Genomic DNA, 12,850 nt, shown 5'->3' with positions numbered 1-12,850 from the left:
ATCAGAATCTCTAAACAAATATATTTACCTTAAGTAATAGTGTTAAAGTCACGCTACCCATATTATTTGGCAGATGATAATCCTGTGTGCGATAACGGTGCCTTATTAGACTTGGTAAATGAACTACTAATTTTACTCTCTGGTTTAAGTGATCAACAATTAATTCTACTTTGAGGTATAATTAACCAACATTATTAAGGAGTGCCCATGCCAGGCACGACATTAAGAATATTTTTCTGTTGACCAGCAGACTTACTATAGTCAAACCATTTCCAATAGTCTGTTGAGGCAGTGGCTTCTGCAGGTCCTTTCCTCCCTTCTGCTTTGCCACACAGTTCCAGTTACCTATTTCCTCCGTTTCCTGTCCCGTCTTTCACAAACTGGGCACCTGTAATGCACCACTACTTGATTTACATTTCTCAGCCCTGAGCATCTCTTTGTGGCACCACTTATCACCCCCTGTGCACAGGGCAGAGTTAGTAGCCATTTCTCTTCCACACCAACTACCTTCCTGTATAGATGATTTCTCAGTAATTACTTATTTGTTGTGCTGTATCAGCTGTTACGTGCTACATCAAGCTGTAATACTCAAACTGCAGGTTAATCCAATAAAAAAAAAGTGAATGACTAAGTCATGTGTTATTATTCCCAAGCTCCATTGGCAATGGCGAGTACACATTATATAACTGAAGCATATTACACATTCATTGAACACAATTAAAACTAACTACCCTAATCAAATTAAATGTAACCTAACCTCATCTGACCTAATTAAACTAAATATAAGGTAACCTAACATAACCTGGCCTTTATGCCTGCTCCCAAAATGAAATAAATGGAAATAAATATGATATTAATTTGAAAAATATATCTGAGGAACAAAAAGAGGAAAATGACAAGAATTGAACTATGAAACAAGAATTGTTGGCTTCAAGATGACCTCAACTGACTAAGAATGACAAGATCTACGCAATGTGACAGGTCAGAATTGAGTCTTGAAAATGATTTCTGATGATTAAGAATGACATGATCTACTGAATGACAACAATTGTCTGCTTTGAAAATGACCTCAGCTGAAATAATATTGCATGCATTTAACCTTTTACATCCCTCTCCAACATCCTATTCCATTCAGTCACAACTGTTACCATAATCCCTTTCTCTCTTATATACATACATCACTCAAGTAGCATGTGCTCAATCATATCGTCACCCCTCTTTCACACCTACATGAATGTCACACCTTGGGACTAACACCTTGCCACCATCTGGAAGAGGATGTCCTCCCCCTCCCCGGCACCACCACACTGCACTCAAACCTCCCACCACAAACATTCCAACCTCCCACTGATGTGTTAGATCCCTGAACCCCTACCTACTGTTCTTTACAATGTGTTTATAATGTGTACATTTTAGCTTAGCGGCTGGTAAGACCAAATACACTATATTATTACTATTAACACACACACACTTGACCAATAAGCCCAGGCCACAACAGCCAGCCCAGCACAGTCACCAAAAAGATCAGACCTTTCACAGGACCCACCAACCACATGAAGCCTGGGGTGGAAAGTGAATAACAGATCATGCCGTCACAGTCACCATTTGTTCCAACAGATGAATATTTTCTGTTCTCTGTGCTACACACAGCCCTGTAACACCACCACAACAAACACTTGCACTCACACACACAGCAGAACTGAATCAGCACAGCACCTCAGGAGAAGTGGACCTTCATGTGCCTGACAATCTCACCCTTAGTCATGAAACGTTTCCCACAAACATCGCACTTGAACCCTTTATGACCAGAGTGTCTGAAGACGTGCCTGTCCAATATACTCTTCAGTTTGAATCTTTTCCCACAAACTTCACACTCATGACTTCTTGCATCAGTGTGTGTAACAAGGTGTAATTTGAGGGTACCCTTCCGACTGAAACATTTCCCACAAACTTCACACTTATAATTTTTTTCACCAGTGTGTGTAAGGGTGTGTTTCTTGAGGGTACCCTTCTCAGTGAAACATTTTCCACAGATTTCACACTCATGATTTCTTTCACCAGTGTGTGTAAGAGTGTGTAATTTGAGGGTACCCTTCTCAGTGAAACATTTTCCACAGATTTCACACTCATGATTTCTTTCACCAGTGTGTGTAAGAGTGTGTAATTTGAGGTTACCCTTCTGACTGAAACATTTTCCACAAACTTCACACTCATGATTTCTTTCACCAGTGTGTGTAAGAGTGTGTAATTTGAGGGTATCCTTCCGACTGAAACATTTTCCACAAACTTCACACTCATGATTTCTTTCACCAGTGTGTGTAAGAGTGTGTAATTTGAGAGTATCCTTCCGACTGAAACATTTTCCACAAACTTCACACTCATGATTTCTTTCACCAGTGTGTGTAAGGGTGTGTTTCTTGAGGGTATCCTTCAGACTGAAACATTTCCCACAAACTTCACACTCATGATTTCTTGCACTGGTGTGTGTAAGGGTGTGTGTGTTGAGGTGACCCTTCTGACTGAAACATTTCCCACAAACTTCACACTCATGGTTTCTTGCACCAGTGTGTGTAAGGGTGTGATGTTTGGGGTTACTCCTATTACTAAACCTTTTGCCACACTCCCGACTTTCATGAGGTCTTACACCAGAGTGTGTGGGTGTATTTGTTGAGGTCATCCTTCCCTGCATGTCTTTTCTCACACTCTTGGCTTTGGTCAGTAAACTTGCTCTCATTCTCAGATCTTCTCACTCTTCTGAAATTCAAACTTCCCCCTTTGTGGATGAAGAGGCCAGCAGTTGTTGTTGTTGGTGGTGGTTGTGTTGGTGGTGTTTTTTATCACTCCTGAACCTCACACCAGTAGCAGTCTGCTCCTGCTGATCCCAGCCACTCCAGCTGCTGTCCTGCCTTGCAGCCTCCACTGCAACACTACTCTGGATGTGAGGAGTTGGCTGGCCTTGAGGAACCTCAGAGATGCTGGAGAAGGCGGCGAGGTTGCTTCAAAGCCACACTCAGTGACCAATTGAGCAGGCAAGGCGAGGGATGCACCAAGGAGTCCTGAAGTCAGCGGCAGCAGGGACGGAACAAGTACTGACCACAGCAACTGTCTCGATGCCTCACTTCAACACTAACACCAGTGGTGGACATTGGGACACAAAGTCATGTGCTGAAAAAAAAAAAAAAAAAAAAAGACTGGTAAGGAAACTGAAGTTGGTGGGAGGGATCAGGGCGGTGGTGGGTGCACCGAAGGCAAGCCACAGGCCACCGGGTCAGGCAAATAGTGCGTGTACTGATAATAAGCTAATGCAATAATATATTCATTGATAAATATGTCTTTTGAACTAACCTAAATAAATCTGAAGCGATATTCGTAACAATACTAAGACAGAACTACACGTAAATGGACAATATCCAGCGACCAAAGCTGCAAGCTTGATAGTTTTAAGGCCTGTTAACACATTAATCGCGTTTGGCAACTCAGCGCTCTTGCCTGCTCCGCGGAACTTTCACGGAGCCCACCACGCCAGTGTCCGTTGGAGTTTTGCAGAGAAAGGAGTTATGTATCATTATGAGAGGATAGCCTGTAGTATAGTGTAAAAATCCACGGTACAAATATATACCAAATCGCGGACCACTAATATTTTTTCCCTCTGCCGCGTATTGGTGCACCAATGTACCAGGCATGGGTTGGCGCATATATGTACCAGTTCGCGAAGCACTGACGATATAGTCTTGTTCTGCTATTTGGTGCAGTTTTTATGATTATTATATGAGTTTGTGTCGATACAATATCTTACATTTTGATGAGCTGTACATAAAAAAACTATTAATAATGTTTTTTCCCTCCTTTTCAACAGAAATGAACCCGACCGTCTTTTAAGGAGGGCGATCGGATACCTCATCTGGTGATTCAGATGATTCAGGTTTTTTGTCAGTTCAGATGACCCAGATGATGAGCTCTCCGAGGAAAGTGACGAGTTAGAAACAGATGAAGAGCAGGATGGGGAACATTATTTTCTTCTGTTATGAGCAAAATTTTAATTTATCAGGAATTTTTTTTTTACGTTATTTGCGGAGTGGTATTTCCCTCTACAGTTCAGTAAAATACACTATAATAAATCAAACATTGGGATAATCTAATATTCCAAGTACTAGTAAGTAGTGGAGCATTATTTTTTCTGTTATGAAAGCAAGATTTTCATTTATTAGGATTTTTTTTTTTTTACGTTGTTTGATATGAGGGGCATTTGCCTCTACAGTTGATTACTGTTACATAATGAAATGCTTATATTTGGAAGCAAAATGTCACCAAACTTTAAATGTATTTTGGATGCCTTTACATAGCTATATAATTATTACCTTATCATTTTCAACTTATTACCTGGTACCATTGCAACACATCTGCAGTCATAATAAATACAAATTTACCCACAAATTGTTTATATACTCATGTTTGTAAAAGTTTATAGAAAGGGCTATTCGGGCCACAGATGTACCAATATGCAACAAGTGAAACATCTGCTCAGCACACTGGCGGCCCAGTAAGTGAACAAGGTATAAACAATCATATGTGAACATTTCATGACAATCAAATGAATACAAATGGCAAGACACATGAAATGGAAAAAAAATCTTAAGGAGCCAAAATCTTGAAAATTTGTTTTTTACACTTCAAAAAATTTCACAAAATCGACAAAACGTCTGACAGTCTTTTGTAAGGTATCAATATAATCTACAACTAAACGGCAATTTTTCTTCTTGTACATTTTTTAAAATGTAAAAAGAAAACGGTAGAAAAAGTGGAGAAAATTATTAGTGAAAATGAATTTCAATTTTTTTAAGCCAGAACAAAAAATGAAAAAAATTACAAAATGAGAAATGTAGATCTAAACACAAAGTTTCTATGGTATTTTTTTTCAAAGTAATTAACTAAAAATTAAAGTCTGTGAAACAAAAATAAGATTTTATGCTTTGTTTGAGTCTCCTCTACACATTCACCCAAATTTCACAGAATGTCATACACTTACACCAACAAACAACATACTTAAATTTCAAAGCCATAGGATATACTGTGTGCCCAGGAGGGACCCCCCCGGGCGCCCTCCTTAACCCGAGAATGTGGGCAGACCCTTTTTTAGGCTTTCACGAGTCGTGGCTGTGGTACGGTGGACCCTAAAAAGGGCTCGCCATAAAACCCCTAATTCGAGCTAATTGTAGGCGGTGGTGGCATAGCGCAACCCACCATAAATGCCCTAGGTCAATGTGGTGGGTGGGTGATCTTGAGGTGGGCTTTTTTGTCATAGGTATTGCGATGACGTCATTGGACTCCCAGCGAATCACAAGCGTGCTGTCAGTCATGGCAGCTCAGCCAATTTTAGGGCTGGGTTAGGTAGTGGGTTAGGTTAGGACAACATGTCTTTGAACAAAAATAAATTTGAATTAATAAGATATGGGGAAAATGGCCACCTCAAGATCACAGTACCAGGTGAAAGGTCAAGAAATTGCAGAGAAGAGCTCCGTACATGACCTGGGGGTACTAGTTAGTAATGACTTTTCACCCACTGAGCACATTGACATCACAAGGACGGCCAGCAGGATGACAGGATGGATACTCTGCACCTTCAAGACGAGGGAACCCGAACACCTCCTCCCGCTCTGTAAGTCCCTGGTGTTGTCGAAAATGGAATACCTGTGCCATCTGTGGTCCCCACACAAAATGTACAATATCAAGCGACTGGAACAGACACAAAGGGTCTTCACAAGGAAGCTGAACTCAATGAAAAATCTGAGTTACTGGGACAGGCTCAAGACTCTGCAACTCTACTCCCTCCAAAGACGAAGAGATAGTACTACATAATTAACACTGAAGAAGCAAGTGCCTAACCCATCACCACAAACTGAAGGAGGGATAACACGCCAGACACACCCCCAATTTGGCCGCACCTGCCCCAGGACATCCATTGAAACAGTCAGTCAATGTCTTAGGTCCATACATGCTGCCAGCTTTACCAACGAGGGACCAAGACTATTCAACTGCCTGCCCAGGGAGATCAGGGACACCTCAAACTGCAGCATGGAGACCTTCAGGAGAAAATTTGACCTGTTTCTGCAGGGGATCCCTGATGAGCCCCCTGTCCTACACGCGACTACTCCAAGGGGGGCAGAGAGTAGCTCCCTCCCTGACCAGCTGAGGCACATTAGGGGCCGCTTTCACAGTCATTTTGTTTGTTTTTATCGTCACAAATGGCGGTGATTGCCGCTATAGTATTTCCACGTAAAACTGGCCTATGGGGTAGTGGCGGCTGCGGGGTGAGCCCAGCCCCGCACCTTACCACACACTCTCAACACCTCTCACCTCCTCTACCACTACCCCATAGGCCAGTTTCACGTGGAAAACTATGCGTTGATCACCACCATTGGTAACGATCAAAACAAATAAAGTGAAAGCGGCCCTAGGAGTAGGGCACAGTGTTGGGGCGGTGGACTCCCAAGTCGCCCAAAGTGAACATCACCTACACTGCAACAAGACAAGACCCATAACTTAAAATACAGTTAGTTCCGTATTGGAGAGTAAGATGTTGGTATTTTCCTGAGGTCAGGGTGGCAACCCTACACACGCGTGGCCCGTCCACACCCTGGCCCTCCGCTCCTTCCTGTCCCAAGTGTAGCCCGTCCACACCCTGGCCCTCCCCTCCTTCCTGTCCCAAGTGTAGCCCGTCCACACCCTGGCCCTCCGCTCCTTCCTGTCCCAAGTGTAGCCCGTCCACACCCTGGCCCTCCCCTCCTTCCTGTCCCAAGTACAGCCCGTCCACACCCTGGCCCTCCCCTCCTTCCTGTCCCAAGTGTAACCCGTCCACACCCTGGCCCTCCCCTCCTTCCTGTCCCAAGTGTAGCCCGTCCACACCCTGGCCCTCCACCACCCGCACACTCACCCTGGGGGCCTGCACGCCGAGGGGCTCCTCCTCCTCCACGAGAAACACTGCCAGGGCACTTCAGGGCACGCGGCGGACCTCGACCTTGATCTTGATGTCACAGGGGACTTGTTTGCTTCCTCCTCTTCTTCTTCTTCTCCTTCCTTTATAGCTTCTTGGCTCCTTGATTGTTTCACTTGTCTGTCTCCCTGTATTCAGACTTTCCTATTTTATCCTTTCCGATTGACCTATTTTCCCATTTCTTTATTTTATTTCCCTGTTTTCTTCTTCTCCCTTCTCCTCTTGTTTATCTGCAACAATAAACTATCAATCAATCAAATCTCCTCTTTGCACATCTTCTTAGGTCCTTGATTCTTTATTTTTTCTGTGTACCTAGATTCAGATTTTCCTCTTTTCCTCTTCTGATTTAGTACATTTTTTTTCCCATTTTTCTTTTATTTCCGTATTTTCTTCTTCTTTTGTGATGATCTGCTTCTTTTTTCTCTTCTTCACACTATATTCAGGTTTTCCTATTTTCCGATTTGCCTATTTTCCCTATTTTTTCTTCTTTTCTTTCTAATTGGAGACTTTTTATGCCCTAAGTTGTTGTCTTTTTATGCATTTTATTTATGGTCTTTTATTTCTTGTATTTTCTTTTCCTTACGCTTAGTTTTATCCTTGGAGGAATAATACATGGAGTGGCCCTCAGCGGGTCGCTCTCTTGGAGGAAGATTCTTCCTCCTCTTGAGCAGGCATTGCCTAACTTTGTAATAACTACCGATGAAGTCCTTAAAGCTCTCCAGTCCCTTAAAACAAATACAAGCCCCGGACCTGACAACGTATATCCTATACTGCTTAACCCTAGAATGGAAACCGTTTGCCGTTTGGCACAAAAATTAAGGGGTTTTGAAACTCGCGCTCACTGTGGTTAACCTTGGCCGAATTTTTCAACTCATTCACGGGCATGTATTAGTGCGTCGGTGCCCTGTTGAGGAGAGGGTATCACAGTCCTCTGCTCCTTCTCACTTCTCTGGTATGAGTGCCCTGTGCCATTCGGCACAGCGTTTCCAGTAACGTTATTTTGTTGTCAAATAAAGTTTTGGAAGTGGCCATTTTGACCCAGGTGTGACGACATGTAGGAATTTTTTGGGGGTGAGTATACATTATCCTTTGTACTTCACAAAACGCTATATACAGAAGTTTTTTATTCGGTGATGCGTGATAACGTCCATGTTACGAGACAGATCGTTCAGTGAGTATGACTTGGCAGCATTTCTTTGGTGTGAGGACGTGCTTTCATCACGTTGCCAGCAGGAGAATCGCCATTTTCCTTTGTCATTCGGTACATGGTTTCCTGGCGCCGTATGTTCAACCGGTCGTATCTCACCATTTGGTCCTAATTCCTCCATTGTGGTCGCAAGTGCTGCTCCGTACGTGCGATGTTCAAACAAAGACTACATATAAAAGAAAGACAGGAAAGCTGAACGAAACTCTGTGAGCAGCTGGCGTCGGCTCGCTAGATGGCCTTGGTGTAATACCGACACCCAGGACCAAGACCAAGACCCCAAGACATGAAAACATTGAGGCAGAGAATGAGTATCAGAATACATGGTCAGAGTATGTAAGGTAGGGATGGGCAAGTACCGTTAATTTGAGTACCGGTAGTACCGGTACAGAAAACTCAGGTACCGTTAGTACCGGTACCGGTACCCGAAGGATTTTTTTTTTTTTTTCTTAATGACTTCTGATGAAATTCCCAAATAAATTTCCTGTAAAGAAAACTCCCTCTCTCTCTCCTTCAACTTAATATCAACTAGAGTAGAAATGCATCGTTTAGTTCTGATTAATGTAAAATCACTAATTAGGTTTAAGGACAGACCACCTAGTCTGGACCATGGGGTCTGTGTGGTCTGATTTTCTATGTAAATCTATGTAAATCTCTCTCTCTCTCTCTCTCTCTCTCTCTGAATGAAGTGAATATTTATTTTTTCAATAAAAAAAAATAGCATGTATAGTTATTATGGGTGTACTCGATCATAGTCTAATAACAATAAAAATATTTATTAGCAACCTAAAAAAGAAAAAGAATCGGACATGAAGAATTATCCAGTAACTCCAATAAATAAATAAAATAATAAAATAATGGAAACGGGAGCTGTGATGGAAACGGAAAGCAGGACAAAATGGTGGGAGCTTGGGGAGACGGTCAGCGGGGCAGTGACTCAGCGTCTACACACAGGGCCCATCCCACATGGAGGCGGGCGAGCGCTGAGCGTCACTAAGATCCAAACGGTACCGGTACTAGCGGCAATGCGCAGTGCCGAGTGATCATTAAGCTTCCCGGAACCCAAGTGATCATGAGGCTTCGCGGTACCAGGTACCGGTACCGGGTACTGCGAGGAATCGATTCTTCGCGGTACCAGGTACCGGTACCTGGTATCGGTACTGGTACCGCGAAGCCTCATGATCACTTGGGTTCCGGGAAGCTTGATGATCACTCGGCACTGCGCATTGCCGCTAGTACCGGTACCGTTTGGATCTTAGTGACGCTCGGCGCTCGCCCGCCTCCATGTGGTACGGGTGTTATGAGCGACAATTTAGTCTTGTATGGTTGAATCCTGTCCCTTGACCCTTAGTTCATCATCAGAATCTCTAAACAAATATATTTACCTTAAGTAATAGTGTTAAAGTCACGCTACCCATATTATTTGGCAGATGATAATCCTGTGTGCGATAACGGTGCCTTATTAGACTTGGTAAATGAACTACTAATTTTACTCTCTGGTTTAAGTGATCAACAATTAATTCTACTTTGAGGTATAATTAACCAACATTATTAAGGAGTGCCCATGCCAGGCACGACATTAAGAATATTTTTCTGTTGACCAGCAGACTTACTATAGTCAAACCATTTCCAATAGTCTGTTGAGGCAGTGGCTTCTGCAGGTCCTTTCCTCCCTTCTGCTTTGCCACACAGTTCCAGTTACCTATTTCCTCCGTTTCCTGTCCCGTCTTTCACAAACTGGGCACCTGTAATGCACCACTACTTGATTTACATTTCTCAGCCCTGAGCATCTCTTTGTGGCACCACTTATCACCCCCTGTGCACAGGGCAGAGTTAGTAGCCATTTCTCTTCCACACCAACTACCTTCCTGTATAGATGATTTCTCAGTAATTACTTATTTGTTGTGCTGTATCAGCTGTTACGTGCTACATCAAGCTGTAATACTCAAACTGCAGGTTAATCCAATAAAAAAAAGTGAATGACTAAGTCATGTGTTATTATTCCCAAGCTCCATTGGCAATGGCGAGTACACATTATATAACTGAAGCCAGGGACGTGCACAGGAATTTTAGAGGGCAGTTGCTCAAACCTGAAAAAAGGGCAACCCCACCCCCCCCCACACACACACACAAACTGCAACAACAATAACAACAACAAAACACCCTAACAGGCTTTGCACTTTATGCACACTGTCTTTATTAGAATATTACAAATAAGCAAAAACAAAAATTCAGCACTTGAGCTCACTATTTCTAGGTAAATTGAAAAAAATAAACTTGCTTACTTCCATATACATATTTACATAAGGGATATGCTGACAGTGCAAACGTTCAAAAGAGGAGGCGTCTATTGGGAGTCATGTCAACAAAAATCTTCAGGACAAAAAAGCAAATCGTGAGTCGGTATGAAGGGTGGGTGTTGGGCTGCGGGTGATGCAAGCAGTCCAGCCTATCATACCCAACATGCCTCACTTCACCCGGTCAACTGTATAATATGGGATTCATAGTTATCACAGCCTTCTAGGGATCCTTAACTCACTAGTTGTTATAGCAGCACATGTTATCGAAGGTTATTAACTATACAAAATACGGTGAATATGGGGGAGTTTTACCTGCGAGGGGACGTGTGTGAAGGCGTCGCGACGGTCGCGGGGGAAGTGACTGTGACGCCGCGAGGGACGCTTCAAGTACGTTTTGGCGGGAATGAATTAACTAGCTAGATAGCTAATATTATAAGTTTTCAAATGTGAGAAAATAGTTAAAATAATTTTAGATTGATGAATACTTATATTTAAATAGGTAATTTCAGTGTAATAATGTTTTGTTGGAAGCGGAAATATCATTGGTTACTTTTGCAACAGCACTAGGGAGGAGGAGGTAAAAGAAACGGGGACTATAATAACGTCCCTGGAGGAAATAATATTAGGAAAAAATACACACATTCGTAACACTATTTTTCAGAAGGGCAACATCAGCCGAGAAGGGCAAAACGGCAGTTGCTCAGACAACCTGGGCAACCTACCTGTGCACGTCCCTGACTGAAGCATATTACACATTCATTGAACACAATTAAAACTAACTACCCTAATCAAATTAAATGTAACCTAACCTCATCTGACCTAATTAAACTAAATATATGGTAACCTAACATAACCTGGCCTTTATGCCTGCTCCCAAAATGAAATAAATGGAAATAAATATGATATTAATTTGAAAAATATATCTGAGGAACAAAAAGAGGGAAAATGACAAGAATTGAACTATGAAACAAGAATTGTTGGCTTCAAGATGACCTCAACTGACTAAGAATGACAAGATCTACGCAATGTGACAGGTCAGAATTGAGTCTTGAAAATGATTTCTGATGATTAAGAATGACATGATCTACTGAATGACAACAATTGTCTGCTTTGAAAATGACCTCAGCTGAAATAATATTGCATGCATTTAACCTTTTTACATCCCTCTCCAACATCCTATTCCATTCAGTCACAACTGTTACCATAATCCCCTTTTCTCTCTTATATACATACATCACTCAAGTAGCATGTGCTCAATCATATCGTCACCCCTCTTTCACACCTACATGAATGTCACACCTTGGGACTAACACCTTGCCACCATCTGGAAGAGGATGTCCTCCCACTCCCCGGCACCACCACACTGCACTCAACCCTCCCACCACTATCATTCCAACCTCCCACTGATGTGTTAGATCCCTGAACCCCTACCTGCTGTTCTTTACAATGTGTTTATAATGTGTACATTTTTAGCTTAGCGGCTGGCAAGACCAAATACACTATATTATTACTATTAACACACACACACTTGACCAATAAGCCCAGGCCACAACAGCCAGCCCAGCACAGTCACCAAAAAGATCAGACCTTTCACAGGACCCACCAACCACATGAAGCCTGGGGTGGAAAGTGAATAACAGATCATGCCGTCACAGTCACCATTTGTTCCAACAGATGAATATTTTCTGTTCTCTGTGCTACACACAGCCCTGTAACACCACCACAACAACCACTTGCACTCACACACACAGCAGAACTGAATCAGCACAGCACCTCAGGAGAAGTGGACCTTCATGTGCCTGACAATCTCACCCTTAGTCATGAAACGTTTCCCACAAACATCGCACTTGAACCCTTTATGACCAGAGTGTCTGAAGACGTGCCTGTCCAATATGCTCTTCAGTTTGAACCTTTTCCCACAAACTTCACACTCATGACTTCTTGCATCAGTGTGTGTAACAAGGTGTAATTTGAGGTTACTCTTCCGACTGAAACATTTTCCACAGATTTCACACTCATGATTTCTTTCACCAGTGTGTGTAAGAGTGTGTAATTTGAGGGTACCCTTGTGACTGAAACATTTCCCACAAACTTCACACTCATGATTTCTTTCACCAGTGTGTGTAAGAGTGTGTAATTTGAGGTTACCCTTCTGACTGAAACATTTTCCACAGATTTCACACTCATGATTTCTTTCACCAGTGTGTGTAAGAGTGTGTAATTTGAGGTTACCCTTCTGACTGAAACATTTCCCACAAACTTCACACTCATGATTTCTTGCACTGGTGTGTGTAAGGGTGTGTGTGTTGAGGTGACCCTTCTGATTGAAACATTTCCCACAAACTTCACACTCAT

The 12,850-nt window shown here is 42.6% G+C and overlaps 1 long non-coding RNA gene across 1 annotated transcript; it reads right to left on the bottom strand.

Moving 5' to 3' along the window:
- Nucleotides 1–247: 247 nt before the first annotated feature.
- Nucleotides 248–12,493, bottom strand: LOC126987367 (uncharacterized). The gene is made up of 2 exons (XR_007740820.1): nucleotides 11,350–12,493; nucleotides 248–802 (listed from the first exon to the last, which is right to left on the bottom strand). It is a non-coding gene; the product is annotated as an uncharacterized LOC126987367 (long non-coding RNA).
- Between the last annotated feature and the right edge of the window lie 357 nt (nucleotides 12,494–12,850).

Source organism: Eriocheir sinensis, chromosome 64 (assembly GCF_024679095.1).
Source record: "Eriocheir sinensis breed Jianghai 21 chromosome 64, ASM2467909v1, whole genome shotgun sequence".
In the NCBI taxonomy this organism is placed as follows: Eukaryota; Metazoa; Arthropoda; class Malacostraca; order Decapoda; family Varunidae; genus Eriocheir; species Eriocheir sinensis.
This window is presented reverse-complemented; position numbering and strand designations above follow the sequence as displayed.